Source organism: Stegastes partitus, unplaced genomic scaffold (assembly GCF_000690725.1).
Source record: "Stegastes partitus isolate 25-593 unplaced genomic scaffold, Stegastes_partitus-1.0.2 Scaffold1710, whole genome shotgun sequence".
Taxonomy (NCBI): domain Eukaryota; kingdom Metazoa; phylum Chordata; class Actinopteri; family Pomacentridae; genus Stegastes; species Stegastes partitus.
Genome location: NW_007579441.1, coordinates 96,803 through 101,971, shown reverse-complemented (window position 1 = coordinate 101,971; position 5,169 = coordinate 96,803). Strand labels below are relative to the sequence as shown.

At 43.5% G+C, this 5,169-nt stretch overlaps 6 non-coding genes across 6 annotated transcripts; 5 read left to right on the top strand and 1 right to left on the bottom strand.

Moving 5' to 3' along the window:
• The first annotated feature begins 172 nt into the window (after window positions 1-172).
• trnak-cuu (transfer RNA lysine (anticodon CUU)) lies at window positions 173-245 on the top strand. The gene has a single exon. It is a non-coding gene; the product is annotated as a tRNA-Lys (tRNA).
• A 657-nt stretch (window positions 246-902) lies between these two features.
• trnag-gcc (transfer RNA glycine (anticodon GCC)) lies at window positions 903-973 on the top strand. Its single transcript has one exon. It is a non-coding gene; the product is annotated as a tRNA-Gly (tRNA).
• A 306-nt stretch (window positions 974-1,279) lies between these two features.
• On the top strand, window positions 1,280-1,352 carry trnam-cau (transfer RNA methionine (anticodon CAU)). The gene has a single exon. It is a non-coding gene; the product is annotated as a tRNA-Met (tRNA).
• Window positions 1,353-1,655: 303 nt separating this feature from the next.
• trnad-guc (transfer RNA aspartic acid (anticodon GUC)) lies at window positions 1,656-1,727 on the bottom strand. Its single transcript has one exon. It is a non-coding gene; the product is annotated as a tRNA-Asp (tRNA).
• Window positions 1,728-2,892: 1,165 nt separating this feature from the next.
• On the top strand, window positions 2,893-2,963 carry trnag-gcc (transfer RNA glycine (anticodon GCC)). The gene has a single exon. It is a non-coding gene; the product is annotated as a tRNA-Gly (tRNA).
• Window positions 2,964-4,602: 1,639 nt separating this feature from the next.
• On the top strand, window positions 4,603-4,675 carry trnam-cau (transfer RNA methionine (anticodon CAU)). The gene has a single exon. It is a non-coding gene; the product is annotated as a tRNA-Met (tRNA).
• The last annotated feature ends 494 nt before the right edge of the window (window positions 4,676-5,169 follow it).

The following is a 5,169-nucleotide window of genomic DNA, read 5'->3' as shown; positions in this document are numbered from 1 at the left end:
TTCATTCTTCGATGGTTCTGTTAGGTTAAGTTGGTTGCGTTGAGTAACTGACATCAATGATAGCCTGTTGTTGTAGTCCAACCAAACAATAAAACAGATATGTAAATGTGAAAAATAGAAATAGTGCACTGTGAGACATTATAAAACTGGAAGGTTTCTGATGTTGCAACAAGCCCGGCTAGCTCAGTCGGTAGAGCATGAGACTCTTAATCTCAGGGTCGTGGGTTCGAGCCCCACGTTGGGCGCACAACTTTTTTTTTTTTTTTTTTCCCCCGTCTGGTTTTTGTTTCTGGCATTCCAATTGTACTATTTGTGACCATAGACAACTACGCTCAAGCTACGAGCTGGGTAATTTGTTGGGTAGGTGCTCCTGCAGAAGGCAACTGGACTAAGCTCTGACTGACTGGTTGGGGGATCCCAGGAATGTATTGTCATGCAAATCACATGGGGCGGCCGCCGTGTCCCTTTCACTTCCGCGGGTGCATTCGCTGTGACACCAATCTCAGCTCCCAATGCTTTGAGCCCCCTCATTGATTTGGGACTGAATTGGTAAGGCTTCCAGATGTGGTGGAGGAGGTTATACACATGCCCAATCATAGCATCATCCATTTACACGCTCAACAACCCCAGCTCAAGTCTATAGATAGAAAATAAAACTATCTAGTATTACATAATCCCATTTAGGAAAATGAATATGTGTATTTGCATATGTTAGGCTAAATCCTACCTGTGTGGCATGCAGTGAAATGGGACAACAAAGGATCCAGCGTCTGCTACAAAAAGATCTGTGCACATCTTGCTGCTTAGTATTGCCTCTTGAACGTCAAGCCAGTTGTTGTCACATGGTTATCTTGCAGTAGACCAGTTTTTTTGAATGTAGACCACCAGTGTCCCTCATGTGAGCATTGGTGGTTCAGTGGTAGAATTCTCGCCTGCCACGCGGGAGGCCCGGGTTCGATTCCCGGCCAATGCAACATACCTTTTGCAATGTTTTTGTTTGTTATTAAAATGTTAACATTGAATCATTTACATTGACAAAGTCAAGTAAACTCAGCTATGGATAAATATATACTAATTGCAGTGTGTTAGCATGGTACCAGCAACAAAGATGCCACAAAACAGCGCATACTTAGCTACAGTTTGTAGTATGGATGTTTCTTTTTTTGAAAAAGTATGAGTTGCATGTGTGTGAAATGGACAGATAATCAATACTTATTGTCATTATTTATGTTCCGGGGAACATTTTGCCTTTTGTCCGTCCATTGCGGGGCTGTTGTGGGCCTCGTTGGCGCAGTAGGCAGCGCGTCAGTCTCATAATCTGAAGGTCGTGAGTTCGAGCCTCACACGGGGCACGTGTTTTGTTAGATGTATTCGTCTGCTAGGAGTTATGTGTCCACATCGATACAGCCTTTTTACTGTCTTGGACAGTATGTAAAAAAAATAATGTACATGATGTGTGGTCAGTTTAGTATTGTGCAGATTCTTTCAAAGTGTGGGATTCATTAAGTGTTTGCAAAAAACAGGAAAGGGGTATATTTAAAGCTTTTATTGTATATGGTGTGTGGTTTGTTTGTGTGTTACATTATGTGAAAAGGTGTTGTGTATATGTTTTGTGATGAAGCAAAATAAATATAAAATTAAAAAAAGGTTGTGCACTCCCCGTCGGGGAATCGAACCCCGGTCTCCCGCGTGACAGGCGGGGATACTCACCACTATACTAACGAGGAGATATTAATGCTGTCTGAGGCGTTCTGTTTTTATTCCTCAAACACTGTGTCTGGATTTTTTTTTACTACTGGTCTGCCCTGATTTCTTTCTAGTCTGACTCACAGGGGTTCTTTGTCTCCCACAAGCCAGTGTAGCTTTTGTCCCACAGGTTCTGGCTTACTAGTCCTGCATGCATGTGTAATAAAGTAAAGACTTGCTCAACCGGCTGGTCCCTACCAGGAAAGTAAGGCAGCCCCCGCTGATTGAAGACAAGATAAGAGTATGTGCAAAGCTTAGCGCCAGTGAATTGACAGTTCAGGAGGCTAAATATCATCTAAAATGTCCTCTGTCACATTACTGGAAAGCTTTTTGTTTGATAACAATCAGGACAACAATGGCAGTGACATGGTCAACGTAACCTTAGAAGAGTTAGTAGCTTATATAGATGAGGCAAGTACCGATGACATAGAACTAGTCTTCAAGCTTGCAGATCTTTCAAAACTGTCACTCGTTGGTTTCAGATGGAAGCATGACTTTTAACTTGATAGAACACAGTGGCCCAACAACAGTGGATGACATGACAACCCAAATCATCACAGACTGTGGAAACTTCATACTGATCTTGATTCTGTGTGTCTCCACTCTCCCTCCAGACTCTCTCTGGATTTTCAAATGAAGTTTCCTTTCATCTAAAAGTGGGCTTTGGACCACTTAGCAACAGTCCAGCTGAGGTAAGACACTTCGAACATTGTCTCTGGTTCAGGAGTTGCTTGATATTTGGAATGGGACAGTTGTCGCTCTTTTCCTGAAGATATCTGTGCTTGGTGGCTTTTGATGCACTGACTCTAGCCTCAGTCCGGTCCTTGTGAAGCTCTCTCGAGTTCTTGAATGTACTTTTCTTGACAGTCCTCTCAAGGCTGCAGCCATCCCTGTTGCTTGCCTTTCCCCTTCAATCAACTGCCCTTTAATATACTTTAATACGCACTCTGCCAACTACCAGCCTTTTCAGCAATGACCCATGGAGTTATGCACCTTTTCAGGCATTCTCTCTTGTCTCCCTTCCTGCAGCCCAGTGTTGGAAGTATGTGTGGGGGCCAGTTTTACCAGAGTGTGTCATAAACTGACAAGCAGAGCTGAAGGAATTTGGGTGACGTGGGTGAAACGGTTGAGGTTACCCACATGTGAGCATTGGTGGTTCAGTGGTAGAATTCTCGCCTGCCACGCGGGAGGCCCGGGTTCGATTCCCGGCCAATGCAACTTGATTTTTACTTCATTTACTTTATTTAGAGCGTTCAGAGCAGATGGTAGTTGGTGTTCTGTCAACAGGCAGCTGCAGGCAAGGTTTGTCTTTTTATTTGCACCCTCTCTTTAACTTAATGTTGAGGTGAGGTACTCATAAAAACTTTTTCCCTGAAGTACAGCTATCAATAGCCCTGCCTGTCCACTTTTGTGTCTGGGAACTGAAACAGCAACCTCTGAACAGGTGGGGGCCTACAACACCAATTGTCAAGCAAGTAGACTGCTGAGATCTCTACAAAGAAAGTTTCATCAACATTAACTGTCTGTAGTTACCTCTGACATGTGAGTTTCATGTCTTTTGTGATGTAAACGAGCATCTCCGCAACCTTCACTGTTGTTGTTGGGATGCCTGGTTTCACACCCATTCACACCTTTGAGGCATGTGAGTCCTGGGTCATAAATGGGCCATTAGCCATGAGTCTATAAAACATGTGCAACTCTCCCCTCCCCATCAGTCGGTCAGAACTGAAGAACCTCTTGGATGAGCAGTGAGATGTCTTCAAGAATCTGAAAAGGAAGACAAGCTTCAAGCAATACGTCTGTGTCTATTCTCAAACATCCAAGTCGCAGTAATGCGAGGCACTGGGACAGTGATCTTTAAACAGAGGAGGGAGTCCACTGCACCAGTTATTGATCACCTAAAATGCAAGATCTCCCCCCATCAGTAACATCTTTAGTCCCTCCTGACATGGCAGATTGATATCCTTTGTCATTAACCATTCACACCGTCCTGGATCATTGTTGGGCCTTTAGCCAAATTCAGACTATTGTTATGACTGACTAACGCTATGTAAAATCAACATGCTGTAGCCTCTTGTTTACGCATTGCGTCACAGTGCCATAATAAGTGTAATTCTTCTGCAGTCACAAACTGTACTGGCAGTGTTTTCCCTTTGCAGGCCCCCTAAAAGGTGCATTCAGCCTTTCTTTCTAGTTTCTGATGATTGTTTTTTTGTCTTTTTTGTTGTTGCTTGTTTGCTTGTTGACTGCCAGTGGCCATTACACACACACACACACACACACACACACACACACAGACACACACACAGACACACACACAGACACACGGACACTACCTGCTGTTTACATCAATAGGCATTGACGTTAATTAAGCTCTCGTAATTACAGTAGCATGTCTGAGTTCTATGAATTGTCAAAAGACAGCCCAGTTCCACACATGGCTGTTCAGAGACTGCTTTGAGGTGCATGCAGATATTCACAAATACCAGAGGAAAAATGTTATATTCATCCATTATCTATTCACCACACATATATATGAATAACAGTACATATATAAAGATTTATCGAGCTAGCCAGGAGCCGAACCTAGAATCTTCTGATCCGTAGTCAGACGCGTTATCCATTGCACCACTAGCCCCACACCCTCATTACTAGAACAGGGCCGATATAGTTTTTTTTAACTGGTGACAAGTATGAGGAATGTGATCAAATGATTGGTTGAGTTGGCTTTCACAGGTAAATATGCTGAACTCAAGCACAGAGAGTGTGTTTTAATGCGTATTTGGATTTTGGATGAAACACCACAGAGAACACGTAGGAGAGCGAAAAAAAACATCCATGTTCACCACACTTCAGGCCTCGTTGGCGCAGTAGGCAGCGCGTCAGTCTCATAATCTGAAGGTCGTGAGTTCGAGCCTCACACGGGGCACATGTTTTGTTGCTAGCATCTCATGTACCAATACACCTTGAACTCCAGCTCAACAAACAGAATAAGACCTGATCTGATGGAGGCCAGCTGAGGTCAGAAGGTCTTTGTGGCACTCTGGATGCAGACAGGTAAATGTCTCTTGTGGTGCTTTTCCCAGCGTATTGCTTGTCCTTCAATGCAGTGGTATTTCTGCCAGAAGGAAAGTGTTCATTGGAAATATGCCTGACTCAGGCTGTTTCAAGTTATGTAAAATGAAGCTGAGGTTGGAGCACATAGGGCAGGAAACACGACCTTCAGATTGTGACACTGACTTGATGTGATTTAGTCTCACAGTCTGAAATCTATGTTTCTTCTGGACACATATGTTTAGCATGTTGTCAAATGTCTACTAAGCTGACTTTGGAAAACAGATACCTTCGTACTTGGAAGTTGTTAGGCACTGTTGTGAGCCATAAACCTTTCCCTTTGGCAATTCTTGACAGTCTATAATCACG